We start from the raw sequence: 18183 nt of genomic DNA, 5'->3' as shown, positions 1-18183 counted from the left end.
AATCAGTCGTATAACTGTGTGTCTGCACGCTGTGATCCAATTAAGCCTCAACCTCGAACCCCACTTCACCTGGAGACTATATTTGGTCTTGACTCCCTTTGTGTAACACCACAGCTGATTGACTAGTATATATACATGTATCAGTAAAAATGTCTTGACGCACAAGTCATAATTCAAATGTCACATTTTCTGTGTTACACTTAATTATAATAAAGAAGGCAAAGAAAGACAATTATTTACTGCTGGTTCCTAACATGGTGGGGGGGGTGGGGGGGAGAAGGGAACGGGGGGTTCATAACAACCGCCAATTTGCAAAGAAACTTCTCCAGCAGCAGGAAATATCCTTTGTCTGACCTCAGGATAGATCCAAAAGCAATTATTCTCAAACTCAGGTCAGGGTGTGTCTACCTATAGCAATTAGACCTTCAGGCATTAAAGGGATAAATTTCGTTTATACAGCGTCCCGCCTTAGCGGCAGAATAATACAGTGGGTTATATGGCATAAATGCCCCTGTCCTTATAAAAATGCCCAATTTGCCATAAGCACTACCACATAAGACCTGCTAGTGTTATCAAAAAATATATATGCATTCCTCAATGAATAAGAACAGTTTCACTAACCTCCAGCACACCCGCAAGACGTTTATTGCTATAGAGAGAATTATATTTTCATTGCGATTACGCACTTACTAACACATGTGCAAGCGTGGTCACCCTGGTTTGCAGAGACACTACGTTGCTTTCATTCTAAAGCACTGGGAGTTGTTACTGTGACTTTGTTTTAATTATTGTCTTGATAAATGTTGCCATGCACATTTTTGTGTGTGTATTTGTGTGTGTGTGTGTGTATGTGTATGTGTGCATGCGCGTGCATATATGTGTGTATGTGTGTGCATATATGTGTGTGTGTAGCTTACTGATGGTTTAACACCGCAGGTCAGAAAGCAATGTTTTACAAAATTCTGCTTCATTAAGGCTTAAAAATAGCTCCTGGGCCCATACAATGTGGCAAGGAGGGGAGATGTTATAATGTCACTATGTGGGATGGAGTTAGTTCAGAGACACCTTCTCAATGAAGACTTGTGATTTCAAGTAAACAAATTCTAAAGGCCTACACGTCCTTGCATGAATGCTTCCCAGTACATTTGTTTTGAAAGTGCTTTCATATATGCACTGTATCCCTGCTGTGGAATTTATTTTTTTATATAAACACACAATCTGACATGTTATCACCATTTTATGTACGAATTTTCTTCTCTTGTGCTTGTCTATATGTATATCTTGCAGCTATTTCCTTTTGTATTATTTTGCCTATCACCTCTTAATGCAGTTTGTATTTTATTCATTGTCATTTTTTCATCTTCACTGATCAATGCTGCCAAGTTGTCTGAGATTGCTCCCGCTGTCTCCTTGTGTCCCTCATTTTGTCTCACTCTAACTTTCATTATATCTGCCTGTCTAGCCATTTCTCTCGTTCTGTCTGTACCTCACTTAATCCCTCACACTGCCTGTTCTCTTTGCCTCTCTCACTTTATGTATCTGTATTTTTCTTGGTTTCCTGTCCCTGTCTCACTCCATTTCTTTTCTGTCCTTTCCTTCTCTACTCTTTCTGTCCCCCCTTTTATCTGCCTCACTCTTCCTCTTCTTCCTCTAACATTTTATTGCAATATTATTTCATTTTCTATTTGTTGCTGCCCTGTGTCTATAAAAATCAATCAGTGCTGACTGTAGCAGGACAAGGACAGAACACACAAGTCTGTCTTTTTATTCTGGAAAAGCTATAGCAGTTTTGTTTTGTAACTCCTGTGCTAAAATGCCTAATATTTAAACATAAGCAGAACCAGCGATTGTAATTTAATATTAAACGAATGTACCTCACACAAAATGGCAACAATAAATTTGGAATTGAGCTTTAGTCTTTGACTTCATTCTGTCTAATGACATTAATCTATGAACACTGCCATTTAGAATATAAGTCTTTATCCGCGGAAACAATTAAATGGCCTCCATCTTACATAAAACGAAAAGTCTAGACAAACTTTTCCTGCCTGTGACACCTATGCCTCAGAGAAGCCCATGCATCTCATTACAGCATTTAATGACACAATCCTACTTTAGCCAATCATGCTGTTTGCTTATAATGACACGCGGATGCCTGTGATGTCAGCGTGGAAGTTTCCTATCCAATCAAAACGCAAAGCAAAATGATTCCACTGATGAAGCAAAAGGCCATAGTTTTGCTTTTAAGACCTACATGGTTTCCCATCAAAATGAGGAGAAGAATGAGGCACCACAAGGCACAGCCCATCTTACAGGGGAATTCTCAATCCTGCTAGTCTATCTGCAACTGAATTCAGCAAATAGTCAGGAACTAGACAAGATGTGTCCACAGGTCAATTGGCACCTATACAGTACTTCCTATTCTCATACTTCCTATTCTCAATGCCCCACTACAATAGAGAGAGTACTTTATTAATATACAATTACATTTACTGATTGAAAGTTATGTTGTTTCTCTGATCCTCTAAAGTTCTCAAAAATCCCTCTCAAACTTTGCAGGATCAGAGAAACAACATCAAAATCTTCCCATTGACACCAGTGACCAGTTGGCACCTTGTCACGTGTTAACCCATCTTGGGTATCAGCCCTAACTGCTCTAAATCAAGCCTCAACACAGAGCAGTTAGAACACTGTGACCGCAAACATCGTCACTAAATAGCAAATATAATACAACTGAACGATGGTGACAGTATGACTAGGCACCAATACAAAAGGCATGCACACACCCTCAAAGAAAAAGTAAAAAATAAATTGAACCTTCTTAATCAAATTGAAGAAAACTTAACACAAAGCACAAGACAGAGACTAGAGAGGTGCCACTGTGACCTTGGTTGCCCAGTCCTGTGATCAGCTGTTACCTTTATTTAGGAGACTTAAAAAACATGAAGTACTTAATTACACTGATGGCAGGGCTGAGGGGAAGATTTAAGGAACATTGGGAAGATTTGTTCTAATTGGTGACAGTATGTTGCAACAGCCTAATTAGGTCGACAACAAAACTGGACACTGGCTCTTGTCTAATATTCCCTCACACTATTCCAACAAGTAAAATGTACACAACAAGGCAAGTAAAATGATGGCAGCTCTATATGTCCGCACATTACAAATATGTTTGATTGTATATGGTTTAATTATGTTAATCTTTTCCAATTACTGGTAGGCGCATTCTCCTTCACATTTTATCAATACAAGCTCATTTTTGGCATAGAGCTCTCTGTAACACAGTAAGACGATCACTGTATTTGATGCAACTGAATTAGGAAGGCAGTTCAAAACAAATGATTCAGTGAAAACAGAGCAGAGAGAAGAAAGACTGGCTGTAACCTGTTCAGACCCAGTCAGAGTAAAGCATTGGCAGTCAAGACCAGCGTGGGTTTGCAGTGTCTATCAATCCTATTTACTGACAATTTAATCGATTCCCAAGTGCAAAGGTCACTGCAAACTAGACTGGCATCATTTGCAGACTGTGTCTAGGAGCCTTTGCCTGGAAATTATGTTTTGATTTCTGTTCATATTCGGAAAAGGTTTTTGTTTTACAAAATCTAATTATTCTTTTGGCATAAACAATGTTTCAACCCTGCCAGGGTTACTGGTACAACTAAAAAATTATTTTTGAGGAGCTGGACATTAAGAATTTATCAATCATTTTAGTGCACCATTCATTAAACCTCAATGATTTTCTTAATTTCTTGGCTAAACTTTTTTCAATAGATCATGAATGAATGCAGTATTCTAGAGTTCGATGGTTTCAGTTTTGTACCTGATACATCAAAGTGCAACTTTACATGTAATATTTTCAAATTGCAGCTTTTCTTAGGAAGATGAAGCATTTTAATAACATCATTATATCACAGATGACATATTTAACGGTATATTTTATAGACTGGTAACAAAGGGACCATTAGAAAAAAACATTTGCAAAAAGTACTAACCGATTTAATAGGCAACAAGCAGAATGGTTGAAATTAATGCCTGTTTCTCATTTTAAGTTTGTTCATTTTTTTTGTAAATTCATACTTTAAGTATTTGATTTAAAATAAATTGTAAAATAGCATCATCTCTCAAATGAAAAAATAAAATCGAACAATGTAATATTTATCTCAAATTGAAAATATTCTTTTAAAGTTTTGTACAAGTTAGCAGAGATGTTAGTTTATAGTTTGGAACAAACCACAAATTAAATAACATTGAAAGATTATATCCTAATGGGTGTCACCGAGGTTTCAGATGGCAATAAAATCTCTACTTTTTTGGTAATATTTGTACTTAAATGAAGTACTTGAAATATAACACATTGGGTCAGATCATGCTCATACATATGAACTAGTGTCAACATCAATTTCTATCACTGCTAACATAGTTCTTATGAAATTTACTGGCCACATATAAATTTTATTTCTGTTTGATGGTAGCCCCACACCCTTTCACATCCCTCTGACAACTATTGATAAACTATCTGGGTGGCAGCTGATCTGGGAACCAACCCTCTCAGAGATCACATAAACAATATAACTCAGCACAACAACTCCAGAAATATGACTATTTCCCTTGAATTTAGCACTAGGTGGAAAACATAGAAAGAACAACAAAATTCAGTGTCTAAAATAAAACTTAGCAGGAAATAATCAACAACCAGAAGCCCTTTTAAAAGAAATTGTTCTATTGATTTTCTATGGCCAAATTCCACACATCAGCCAATTCTAAACAGAAAGAAGTCTTATTGACTTCAGGACTTTTAAATAGATTCCTTTATTATCCTTTTTTTTTACAGTTTCTATTGCCCATGAGTTTTATTCTTCCTAGGTGATACATACTATTTTCAGATTGCCAACCTATTTTTAAAATAAATATTTTTAATGGGTCATTCCTAACAGCGATTAACAAAGAATATTGCCCTAGTTTTTTTCATTTTAACAGAAGTAAGATTACTTTGAACTACTGCACGAACTACATTTTGCATCTCACAGATATTGATCTTCATGGTTTTATTTTCTTTTAAATCTTTCATTAGAAATAAACTGACAAACTGGAACACTTGTCCCAAGTAGTTTTGGTCATTGTGAATCTGATTTAAACATGTCATTTTCATAATAACATCTCAGTAATTGAAATGTAGACAATATTGGTGATTTCAGAATTGTGTAGGTCAAACAGCTGGATCAAGTGATAAGTTCATGACCTCTATGCCCACTTTTGTAGCACAGATGATTACTGCAGGAACAATAAGGATTTTTAGGGGCATTATGATTGTGTAGCTGAAACACACCTGCCCCCAAAAGTCCCTCACTTTCCCTGCGGAATTGGGCTAGTTTTTAAACAAGTTGAATCTGGTCTATTGATCTGGTAACTGATGCTAAGGATACAGTTTGATGGCTGGTCACGTTTTGCATCAGTACCGCACTGCTGTACCTCAGTTTACCTATAGTGAAACTATGTTTTGCCTACATCTCATCGATTAGCTTCATCCCAACTATCATTTCTTTCATACTTTATTTTAAAAGTGCAAACAACATATTTAAAAAAAAACTACTGGTAAATTTCACAGTGAATACTGGATTATCTGGTATATCGAAATCATTTGGCTATGTGAACTTGAAAGTAAAGTTCCAAAGTACAACGTTTGCAGAGTCTATCCTAAACTAATTAACATAATTGGAGAGAACAACTAAAATATTGCTAACGTACTATACATAACAATAGAAATTATATCTAGTAAGCGTTTAATAGCAATGCATGGCCATGTCTAAAACAGAAAAAAATAGCATACAACAGTTAGGAAGTCCTATCCAGATCATTTAAAAAGTTCATAGTTATTTGCTGTATGACTCGTTACTTATCACAGGTTTTTGGAAACCTGTACCCGGAGGTTTATTGTTGATTTGTTCAGAACCCCTTTTAACTATCCGTTGCCTGGAGGACATACCGGAATACTCGTATTCTCCGGAGAAAAGGGCCAGAAACATGCTGATGTTTAAAACTTGTGGTCGAATTCGTGAACTCCAAAAGCGGGACTTTGCGGGCCAGTTGGTTCCTGTTAAACGTCTCATCTCGCCCCCAAAACCCCGCTCCTGGATTCACCCACAATCCGCTTTTCTTTTTAACCCCCCCATCTGACCAGCGTCCACACATCTTCTTTCCTCGGCACTAGAGCTGGTGTCAAGACAGTCCTTCCAGTCCGCGACTGAACTTCCAGAACCACAAATGGATCTCGACCGGAGTTCGGAGACTGCGGCTGTTTTCTGAGTCCGGTATTATTTTAATACAATCTTATCGCTTGCACACAATGTACACATTCCAAATATTAAGCTCCGTTTTGTTACCAAACCAGGAGATTTCATTCTTCTGGAACTGAAACTAAGTGTCAATGATTTTGATATCACAAAGTTACTAACACACAGTTAATATTTTAACTAATTCTGACTGTTGCACTTTTAAAACCATTTCCGGCCGTTCTTAGTTATCGTGCAAACGGAATCATTTGACGTAGGTTTGCATTAATAAAATAGTCAGACTTTACAGATAGTCTAATGAAGCATCTCGGGGAATTAATTAAATGTTTATCAGCATGCAATATTATAAACTCACTGAAGTTTAAACGCACCTATTATTATCGTTGTTGTTAAATCTATTAAACTATAGTTGATCTCTCTGAAATTTTTAATTAGTCGATCATTAATTTCTCCCCCCCCCCCCTCCCAAGTCCGAAAATCCAGCAGACCTGGTTGGTCAAGTCTCGGTTTGGGAACTGACACGGCTGTCAGTTTTGAAATAGGGCAACGCGGCGGCGAAGTAATTTCATATGTTAATGTCACATGTTAAATTCACATGTTTGTCACATGTTAATGTCACATGTTAATATCACGTTAATTATAATGTTAATTTCACTTCTGACTTTTTTTTGCGGGGGTGGGTGGGGGGGTGGGGAGGTCAGTGCCTTGCAATTATTTATTTAATTAGTGGCGGTTGCGTTGCAAGAGAGCCCCCGGCGTTTATTGGAGTGCCGATAGGAACTGTTAATAAATTTGCTACACCACAAATCTGTTTACGCAACTTCCAGAAGGTTGGGATTGAGCAACACACCGGAATACAGTACCTGCTTCTATAGTGTGACGTTTTGAACAGACACGCACATCACTATTATACTGGGGCGATCAGATCCTACCCACAGATCATAACCAAGGGACCACGAGTAGTCTAGTCTGTGTCTACGTGAAATGTCATAGATTTACATTACGATCACGTAAAAAGAAATGCTCCCGTCTTCCCATCTGTTCTCCCGGAGCTCCTGTTTCCCTCGGAATGCGAATAAATGTGACAGTAATGGAAGCCCTTTCGCCCAATCTGTCCTTATTTTTTTTAAAAAACAAACGCTTCCGTCTCCCTACACCACACCTGCCCCAGATCGCTACGTTAAGGGTTAAGACGTACAGCCCCCTCAGCACATGTCTGAATTGCAAAACCCTTGGGTTGTCTGCACTTTCATTTTTAAAAAAAAATGTTGTCAAAAGGACGAACGGTGTCAATAAAGCAGAATGGTCAAAATAAGACTGAATACTCACTTGTGCCGATTGAGAAGTTTCAGAGCTCCGGCGTCTGTCCGCTCCCTCCCTCATACTCACACCGCCGAACACGAGTGCTCTTCTCGCCTTGCCTCTCGTTCACGGCAAATCCTGAGTCATTATATTTCGAAGATCCCATTGCTTAAGGACTCTTGGATATTTCTTCGTGGTCACGCCACAGCTTTTAATGTCTGGGGCCAGACATAGGAGGCGGGGAGGGGAGGGAGGAGAGAGAGAGAGAGAGAGAAACACTCGGAATTGAAAACAAAACTTAAAAAAAGACATTTTCTTGAATTATTTCCCCAAGATCTGAATAAATCTAAATACATCTCCCAACAGCTCGATATCCCCAAATCCGATCAGCTTTGCCAGGATAAAATGTATCGTTTTTTTTGGCTCCTCTGCTGCATTGCTGGTGATATTGACACATTTTGTTGCAAAAGAAAATGTTTCAAAGTCGGCTGTGTATGGAGGTGCCATAAGGTCCGGGTCGTATTAAAATCGTGTTTTTTTTCCCCTAGAAATCACCTCCAAATATAGTAACACGGAAGGGGCATTCCTAGAAATTAGGGAGACGTCAAAGAGAGTGGCAGGAGCCGGCCATGCGCTTTCCTCCTGCAGGGGGCGCCCGGGAGGCGAATTCTGCCACAAAGTCTCGACAGCTGCAGCCTTTCTTTCCCAAATGTACTTTTTCCTGATCATTAATTAGTCAAAGCCTTCAAAAAAAGTGAAATTAAAGCCAGACAATTGATTACTGGTGTATCCACCCCCCACCCCCCACCTCTCGTCTACGTGTGCGACTGCTCAAATAAAAAGAATTGGAAGTCTGAAGCAAATAGCAGAAAATGTTGGCAATACACAGCAAGGTCCATCAACATCTGTAAAGAGAAAAAAAATAACAGGCTAAGGTTTCAGGTACAAAGAAACAATACTCGAAACATTAAACTACCTTTTCTCTTTACAGATCTACTCTCAAAATAGAACTTGTTGCAGTCGGGTGTAAAGGTGATGCATACGAATGATGCAAAATACTGCAGTTTTCGAAATCTAAACTTGGAAAGAAGATTTATATGGCGCCTTTCACGACCTCAGAACGTCCCAAAATGCTTTACAGCCAATGAAGTGCTTTTGAAGTGTAGTCACTGTTGCAATGTAGGAAACACGGGGCCAATTTGCGCACAGCAAGCTCCCACAAACATTAATTAAATAAATGACCAGATAATTTGTTTTTTTTAGGTATTGGTTGATGGATAAATGTTGCCAGGACATTATTGGAACTCCCCTGCTCTTGTTTGAAGAGTGCCATGGGATCTTTTATGTCCACCTGAGATGGAAGACGAGGCCTCTGTTGACGTCCCATCCAAAAGACGACACCTCCAAAAGTGCAGCAATCCCTCAGCACTACTGAAGCAGTAACAATTCCATGCCGTGAACAAACTGCAAATTAATTTTGGAGAGAAATTAAATGCAGATCTCATGGCCTATCAAGAAGCATTAATACACCCTTTGTGTTTATAATAGTTTCATTATAAACTGGTGGGTACACGGTTTAGCTCACTACTCCTTCATTTCTGAGCATTGATTTGAATCTGACCCAGACTGATGAAATGAAGGTCTCTTCATTCTACTGGGAAATTAATGTGAAGAGTGTCAAACCAGCTCTGAGTGGGTCTGGATCCACAATACAAAAATACCTAAAATTCTGCACTAATTAGCGATACTTGGCACTCTAAATCAAAGAAGCCATAAAGATGAACAGTGCAATAAGTGATAGCAATTCTGTGTGCAGTTGAGTGTGCTACTCTAAGGTTGGGTTTAGGCATGCTGCTGGGGCAGAAGGGAGAGAGCTTTACTGTGCATTTGACTTATTCTGTGTTATGACTGACCTGGCATTACATAAAAATATTCCATTCCCCAGCAATGACATCCCTCACTTTGATGAGCCCCACCTCCATAATTAATATATGATCGATAAATCATAGGATAAAGGAACATTTCCCAAGCATGTGGGAATCAGGGGGAAAACTCTCCGTGGCTGGAGTCATACCTAGCACAAAGGAAGATGGAAGTGGTTGTTGGAGGCCAATCATCTCAGCCCCAGGGCATCGCTGCAGGAGTTCCTGAGGGCAGTGACCTAGGCCCAACCACCTTCAGCTGCTTCATCAATGACATTTCCTCCATCATAAGGTCAGAAATGGGGATGTTCGCTGATGATTGCACAGCGTTCAGTTCCATTTGCAACCCCTCAGATAATGAAGCAGTCTGTGCCCGCATGCAGCAAGACCTGGACAACATCAAGGTTTGGGCTGATAAGTGGCAAGTAACATTCGCACCAGACAAGTGCCAGGCAATGACCATCTCCAACAAGAGAGAGTCTAACCACCTCCCCTTGACATTCAATGGCATTACCATCACCAAAACTTCCACCACCAACATTCTGGGGGTCACCATTAACCAGAAACGTAACTGGACCAGCCACATAAATACTGTGACGACAAGAGCAGGTCAGAGGCTGGGCATTCTGCGGCGAGTGACTCACCTCCTGACTCACCTCCTGACTCCCCAAAGCCTTTCCACCATGCCAGCAATGCCCACATCCCATGAAAGAATTTTTAAAAATCCAATTTGCCTGCCTTAACATCCATCACTAAGGAAGAAGAACTTCATGGATTTCAAGAGTCCTAATTTCTCCCTCTTTGGCTCGGTATCAATTTTTCTTTGATAACACTCCTATAAAGCGCCTTGGGATGTTTTACTACATTAAAGGCGCTATATAAATGCAAGTTGTTACTGTTCGTGTCTTTATGCTGTGTTATTGCTGTTGACATCTCACTAATACAGACACACACATGGACGCTCACACACACTGAGGCGAGTGCCTCACCTTCTGACTCCCCAAAGCCTTTCCACCATCTACAAGGCACAAGTCAGGAGTGTGATGGAATTCTCTCCACTTGCCTGGATGAGTGCAGCTCCAACAACACTCAAGAAGCTCGACACCATCCAGGACAAAGCAGCCCACTTGATTGCCACCCCATCCAACACCTTAAATATTCACTCCCTTCACCACCGGTGCACTGTGGCTGCAGTGTGTACCACCTACAAGATGCACTGCAGCAACTCGCCAAGACTTCTTCGACAGCACCTCCCAGACCTGTGACCTCCACCACCTAGAAGGACAAGGCAGCAGACGCATGGAAACACCACCACCTGCACGTTCCCCTCCAAGTCTCACACCATCCTGACTTGGAAATATATCGCCATTCCTTCATCATCACTGGGTCAAAATCCTGGAACTCCCTACCGAACAGCACTGTGGGAGCACATTCACCATACGGACTGCAGCGGTTCAAGGCGGCGGCTCACCACCACCTTCTCAAGGGCAATTAGGGATGGGCAATAAATGCCGGCCTCGCCAGCGATGCCCATATCCCATGAATGAATTTTTAAAAACTCAATTGCACTCACACACAGATACAGACACACACACTTCTATGTGCACATGTTTCACACAACAGACTTAAAACTATTACTTACCGAAATAAGTCTATTTAAAGCAAATCTACACTTCAGAATGGGTAGCTTTTGACTACTATTTCATTTAATATAAAATATTTAAAACTAGTTTCCTTGCATTAAATTCTTTCCCTGCTCCTCCATTTTCCAAGAGAAAAGTACCACAGCTGCTTCAAGACATTACATTTTATTTATTTCTGTCTTCAGGAAATGAGTAGTGCCCATTCTAGAAATATAAAGAATCAGCACTCTGTGTCATGTGGTTCCCCCCACACATAACTTGACAGTTTCCAGGAAAATATATCTCCTCTCATTGTTTATTGCACTGTTTAAAAAGGATAATGCTAACTGAGGAAAGGGTTGGTTTTTATTGGTGTCCTGAAGAGTACAATATAATGCCAATATGGGGATATTGAAGACAGCAGACAATAAACATTCATCGAAGCAATTTTACACTATAATCATAGGCACAGCAAAAGGAACAATAGAGTCTCGACCAAAAGCTGGGGTTTTGACTTGATATTTTTGTCCAGAGCTCTGGCTCTGTGAGCTTAATTTGAATTGTGCAGTTTGAACATGTGCAGTGTAGTTAATGTCCCAGAATTCATTCCCATCAGTTAGCTGTACTCATGGAATAGCTTTCTTTAGAATCTAGTATTTACTGCTCAGTACTTTTTCTTCAAATAAGATGTTTTGGAGTGGGTTTTTTTGAACAGAGAAGCTGTGTGCGTGTGAGAAAGAGGGAGAGAAGGAAACTGACGTCAATAGAAATAAAAATCAAGAGAGAGGTAAAGCAGGCTGCCGATTCACTCTCACCCATTTTAGACTATCGTACAAAGTCAAGATCAACCGATTGTCCCTGATTTGTTGGTGCTACCTGGGTTAGTATGGTGCAGCCAGTGGTGAATATACTGAAGTGTGAAAGTACTACCTTCCCCTTTGGTGCTGCACCATTTCACAAGATAATTATCAATGAGGAAGGCATTCAAATATCACCCACCCTTGTCACCTCATTGAGTGAGTTTGTATTTTAGTGTTGAATTAAGAGCAGTTGTACAGAATGGATACATATCTATTGGGAACAAGGCTCAGACTGCCCATTCTCATGTTATGTAGGACACTTACAACCCATTGATCTGAGCTGGATTTGAACAGAGGTGCCAGGGCAATGCACCAGTCCACTGCACCAGTCCACTGCACCACACTGTACTATAGAACTAGGGGGCATAATCTTAGAATAAGGGGCTGCTCTTTCAAAACTGAGATGAGGAAAAGCTTCTTCACTCAGAGGGTAGTAGGTCTGTGGAATTTGCTGCCCCAGGAAGCTGTGGAAGTTACATCATTAAATAAATTTAAAACAGAAATAGACAGTTTCCTAGAAGTAAAGGGAATTAGGGGTTACGGGGAGCGGGCAGGAAATTGGACATGAATTTAAATTTGAGGTTAGGATCAGATCAGCCATGATCTTATTGAATGGCAGAGCAGGCTCGAGGGGCCGATTGGCCTACTCCTGCTCCTATTTCTTATATTCTTATGTATTTAATTTTAAAATTATGCCCATGTAAAACCATTGAACATTCCCATCTCTCTGTGGTGGGATATAACTCAAGGAAATAATTTTAAAGAAAATATTTTTAAAATCTATCATTGATGAAGATCAGAGCAACTTTCTGATGGGGTTTCATCTATCAGTGAGAGAAAACTTGTTGTTCAAACCCCTGACCTGTCCTGATGCAGATCATTATGTCCCTCTTCCCAAGTCATGGCAGTAGGTTCCTACTGCTGGCGATGGGAGGGTGGAGATTGCAAGTGCATTTGTTAATGTTTGTGGCAGATGAAATCCCTCTCGTCAGCATGACTAGTGTTTGAGTCAGTCCAGCCAGGGGAAATAAAAATTGGCCCAACGTGTGGCTATTCCTTTCCTTGGCTGGGAACATTGGTTTGATAGCTGAATATTTTAACATAACTTTTCCCAGAATTAATCTTGGATTGTTTGGAGCAAACAAATAGCATTTTGCCATACCCAGAACTACATCTGTTCCCCACACACCATTCTCTGTCACAGTTGTGGCCACCCTCCCAGCCACTTCTTAATATTTATTGTGCATGCAATTTTTATCTCCTCTTACACCGTAACTCACCACTATCCACATTCACTCTGTGTAGCTGCATTAATGTTGCCAAATGCTATCTTCTCAGAACCACTGACTTTAGTCCAAATGATCCCAAATCATGTGTTTAGCAATTGGTGAGTTGAAATTGAGTTCTTTAATGTATTGCAAGGTTTATTTATAGCTTTCAGAATTAACCTGCAGTAACATTCAACACATCCGAACAGTGTAATACATCCATCTCAGCTTTCAAGTGACCATATAAACGAATCCAAATTCGCTCTCATGATTTATGACATAATTTGACCCCCCTCAAGTGGCTTATAACTTTGTAACACAGGCGTAGCCAGCTATTATACTGACAAGCAGGGTTTCTTTTTTTTAAACTGATGGTCTCATTTCAATTGCTGGTGATTGCACTTGCTGGGTTGACCATTTGCTCAACGAGTTAAGGGTTAATGTGAACTCTACTGATATTTTTTGAAGTTGCTGAGCTAAGATTAAGCAACGTATTCCTGGGAAGCAGTGCAGTATGAATATAGATTGTGAGCATTTCCTGGACAGAAATACTACTTAGGAGTATCAGTGTGCCAGCAGTGTTTATTTGTATAGTCCTGGAATCCTGTAGTGAAACCCTGATGTGCAACATTTACTCTTTATGGGGGAAATAAAGACTCCTGTGTATTTCACTGAGAATAATAAACAAACAGGAGTGCATCTTAAGGTTGTAACAATATTGAAAGGTTCAGGTGGCGTCACAAACTGCAAACATGTGACAGAAGATCGAGTGGTTTATAACTGCTGCCTAATACGACTTTGTCACAATCGTGGACACACTCCCAGCCACTTTTTTAGTGCTTGTCATGCGCACAGTTTGTGAACACCCAGGGAAATCACTTTGGACTTTTTAACGATAACAGCAGTTCCCCAGTGACTTACGTTTTTCTCGCTGCCAATTGTATTTCTGCGAACTGTGCTGGGAAAGCAATCTTTCTGATGTTCTACACGACAGTTGTCCATGTGAATTAGACACAGTTCTTAAGATAGAAAAAGATTGATGGATGTGGTGAGTAGGCATTGATCTATCAAAAAGTGTCAAGCTTGTTGTATCCTTTTCTCTGTTGCTAAATTTTTAAAACATTTTTATGGAGTCATTGCCTGCCTTTATATCACATGACAGGAAGAGCGGCTTCTTTTACAAACTGTAATAACATGTGGTTCATTCTTAATGCAATCTGAAGTGGCTAAGCAAGTTGTAAAACAATCAGAACAAAATATCTCAGGGAAATATTAAACAGATCAAAGCTTGGAATTAGGACAAAACTCAGGCAATCCCAGCTCAGTCAACCTGGCAAAGTCCTCCTCACTAACATCTGGGGACTGGTACCCAAGTTGGGAGAGCCACCCCAAGTCAAGCAACAGTCTAACATGGTTGTAACTCACACAGTGATATTTATCATCAAACATCTCAGACTCCTCCATCACCATCTTTGGGTATGTCTATCCCACCGACTGGGCACAACGGTACACAGTTGGGTGGAGCTGACCTTTGAGTCTTCACTATAGATACTGAATCCCACAAAATCTCATGACTTTAGGTCACACGATACTGAATCCCACAAAATCTCATGACTTTAGGTCACACGAGGCCAAGGAAACTTCTTGTTGATTACCACCTACTTCCCTCTTCAACTGATGAATTGGTACTTCTTCATGTTGAACATCACTTGCAGGAAGCATTGAGGGAAGCAGGGAAATAAATTTGTACTCTGGACGGGAGCCTTCAATGGCTAACACCAAGAGTGACTCGGTAGTACTACCACTGACTGAGCTATCCAAGCCCCTGAAGGATATCGCTGCCAGACTAGGCCTGCGTTGGGTGGCAAGGGAAGCAACACAAGGGAGTAACCTACTTAACCTCATTCTGACTAACCTACGTGCCGCAGGCATGCCTGCCCACAATAGCATTGGTGGAGTGACCACCACATAGTCCTTGTGAAGACAAAGTATCATCTTCACAATGAGGACACCCTCCATAGAGTAGTGTGGCACTGCTGCCATGCTAAGTGGAACAAACTAAGGACAGATCTAGAAGCCCAAAACTGGGCACCCATGAGGCACTGAGGCCATCAGCAGCAGCAGTAGGATTGTGTACCACCACAATCTGTCACCTCATGGCCCAGCACAATCCTCATTCCTCCATCAAGCTTGAGAGACCAACCCTGCTTCAATGCAGAGTGTCGAAGGGTGTTCCAGGAGCAACACCAGGCATATCTTAGCATGAGATCCCAACCTAGTGAAGTTACAACACGGGACCACCTAAGCACCCAAAAGCAGCAGGCTATTGACAAAGCTAAGCCATTCCACAACAAATGGATCAGAAGAAAACTCAGTAGCCATACCACATCCAGTTAAGAATGGTGGTGAATAATCAAGGAAACTAACAAGAGGAGGCTCCATGGTCATCCCCATCCTCAATTATTGCGGATCCCAGCATGAGTGCAAGAGACAAGGTTGAAGTATTTGCAAGCGTCTTCAGCCAAAAGTGCCAAGTGGATAATCCTACTCAGCCTCACCATCATAGATACCATTGGCCAGCCAATTCAGTTTACTCTACATGACATTAAGATGCGGCTGAGTGTACTGGACAGAGTGAAGGCTATGGACTCTGACAACATCCCAGCTGTAGTACTGAAGACGTACACACCAGAACTAGCTGCCCACCCAGGTCAGGTGTTCTAGTGCATCATTGACACTGGCATCTATCCAACAATGTGAAAAATTTCCAATCCATAAAAAACAGGACAAATCTAACCCAGCTAATTACTGCTTAATCAACCTCTTCACAATCAACAAAGTGATGGAGGGAGTCGTCAATAGTGACACCAAATGGCACCTACTCACCAATAACCTACTTGCTAATGCTCCATTTGGCTCCTGACCTCATCATACCTTGATCCAGAAATAGACACCAGAGCTGAATGCCAGGGGAAAGGGTGAGAGTAGCTACGCCCGACACCAAGGTACCATTCGACCAAGCATGGAATCGTAGAAAAACGGGCATCAATGGATCCAGTGGAAAACCCTCCAGTGGCTGGAGGCATACCTGATACAAAGGAAGATGGTTGTGGGTTGTTTGAGGCCAATCATTACAGCCCCAGGACATTGCTGCATCTTCAGGACAGTATCTTTGACCCAACCATCTTCAGCTGCTGCATCAATCACCTTCCCTCTATCATAAGGTCAGACGTGGGGCTGTCCGTGAATGATTCCACAGTGCTCACCTCCATTCACAACTCTTCCCATACCAGCCCACAGCAGGATGAGGACAACATCCAGGTTTGGGCTGACAAGTGATGGGTAACATTCATGTGACATAAGATTCAGTCAATGATCATCTCCATCAAGAAAAGGCCCTACCACCTCCCCCTGACTTTCAACGGCATCACCATCACCGAGTCGCTCACCATCAACAGCTTGTGGGTCACCTTTGACCAGAAGTTTACATGGACCTGTCATATCAACAACATGGCTATAAAAGTAGGGCAGAGGCTGGGTACTTTTCAACAAGTGGTTCACCTCCTACCAATCTTGTATGTCTACATATAAAATGTATGTATATATTAAATTAAATTTGACTGAGCTTTCATTGACTTCTACCACATTTACCACTGCAGATATAGTGCCAAGCTGCAAAGTGACACATGATGTCATATAAAGCAGCCTGAAATTGAACACAAGTTCTTAAACTCTTTAAAAAGTCTTTTCCAACTCAAATAATTTTAATAAGTAGAATGCACTTACTTACATGGCTTGAAAAAGAAAAATGTCCCAGCAATGTTTCAGTAGCAGTGCATAAATGCTGCTAGCATTAGATTAATGGGTTATTTTGCAAATGTAAAAGATTCATATTCAAGGATACTGATTTTATCATTTCGAGGAAAAATGGGTGGCAATGGCGAAGGCATTCCCTGAAACACTGCAAAAAGTCTCAGAATTCCATGTAACAAGAATGGAATTTGAGGTATCCAGTCAGAGTAAACAAGTGACCTTGTCTAAAATGCGTGAATGCCACATTCGGAGCAAATTTTAAGATTTTGCTTCGCTGCTGAAATACTCCTGTTCTATGAATTTAAAATGTCAAAACTTTTTAAAGCAAAAAAAAAATTGAACATTTCACCTAGTTTCGGGCTTCAGCGGCTCTCTGGTACCTTGCACAAATGGTCATTCTTCATGCATGATCTTACACAGTGAACAAGGTAGGGAGCACATTACAATTTGGAGTATTTTATAAAACTATTTTCTCATTCAGTAGTTTCACAGCAGTTACCATTAAGTGTCCTTTCCTCACAATTTGGGAACTGTACCTTATTGATAATTTACACTTGCAGAGTTATGAGACCCCAAGGATTAACAATTACTCTAATTAAATAATCTATTTAAAGGTATAGGCGTAGGTTCATGCGACAATCCACAAATTCTTTAAATGGATGGACATTGCATATAGACCAGAATGTTCACAGGCTGAGGCAATTAAATTATTTATTTACGATAAATGGAAATATGAAGTATAAAAAGTGACAAACACTACCTACACAAAGCAATACAGAAATATAATGAGAAACAGCCATAATGGGTTAATCACCCATGTTAAGAATTATCTTTGGATACTGATAAAGGCACTGGATTACCAAATTTCACTTGTTTTTGATTTTCCACCCTTTTGGTCTCATTGTAGATTGGAACTAAACCCTAATGTACCTAATATAAACATCACACGAAGGAATCCTCTGACCAAATTCCACAGCTCAAAATGAACTGTAGAAACTGCAGAGGAAAATTGTTTCTATGCACTTAATTCCTCTGAACTCAGGTTTCCAGCCAAGCTTAAGGATATGTGTATTCAGAAATATGTGACAATGTACAGATTCAAATAT

General features: G+C 40.4%; 2 long non-coding RNA genes across 4 annotated transcripts in view; one reads left to right on the top strand and one right to left on the bottom strand.

The window, feature by feature from the left end:
* LOC137340715 (uncharacterized) overlaps positions 1-18183 on the bottom strand; it is a 59008-nt gene that overhangs the window by 39350 nt on the left and 1475 nt on the right. The window contains exons 1-2 of one of the 3 annotated variants that reach the window (XR_010966861.1): positions 7947-8198; positions 7620-7810 (exon numbers count right to left, since the gene is read on the bottom strand). This is a non-coding gene — a long non-coding RNA (uncharacterized lncRNA). Of the gene's footprint in view, positions 1-7619; positions 8290-18183 lie in introns of those variants that run through there. The other 2 variants (XR_010966862.1, XR_010966860.1) reach the window with 2 other exon arrangements.
* LOC137340716 (uncharacterized) lies at positions 5977-8854 on the top strand. The gene is made up of 2 exons (XR_010966863.1): positions 5977-6308; positions 8584-8854. It is a non-coding gene; the product is annotated as an uncharacterized lncRNA (long non-coding RNA).

Source organism: Heptranchias perlo, chromosome 22 (genome assembly GCF_035084215.1).
Source record: "Heptranchias perlo isolate sHepPer1 chromosome 22, sHepPer1.hap1, whole genome shotgun sequence".
NCBI classification, from domain to species: Eukaryota; Metazoa; Chordata; class Chondrichthyes; order Hexanchiformes; family Hexanchidae; genus Heptranchias; species Heptranchias perlo.
This window is presented reverse-complemented; position numbering and strand designations above follow the sequence as displayed.